Source organism: Crocodylus porosus, unplaced genomic scaffold (genome assembly GCF_001723895.1).
Source record: "Crocodylus porosus isolate Cpor-Errol unplaced genomic scaffold, CroPor_comp1, whole genome shotgun sequence".
NCBI classification, from domain to species: Eukaryota; Metazoa; Chordata; order Crocodylia; family Crocodylidae; genus Crocodylus; species Crocodylus porosus.
In genome coordinates this window covers 70,239,831-70,240,186 of record NW_017728918.1, presented here as the reverse complement: position 1 = coordinate 70,240,186, position 356 = coordinate 70,239,831, and positions in this window count along the sequence as shown.

Sequence of the window (356 nt, the reverse complement as noted above, 5' to 3'; positions counted from 1 at the left end):
CAAAATTCTTCATTCTCATCCACTAAGGACCCTCTTTTTTAATGGTCTTGCTGTTCCACCAGGTGAGCCAGCCTTTGTTTGGCTGCTCCTGGTAACTGAGCTCCTGTTTCACAGCCCTGAGGGCTGTTTTTAACTCATCCCAATGAAGCTGCCAGGTTAACCGTTTGGTGGGCCCTCGGCAAACTCATGAGCTGAAGATGAAATGTTTATATTACTTTTTTCACTCAATAATTATATTATGTAAAGCAAGCACAGCTAGACGCCTTCTTCACCCAGGGCCCTAGGCATGCGTTAATCTCTGGAAGCTGCCTTAGATTTTGCTCGCACCTCAAGGAGCACAAGCCCCGCCGCCGCGA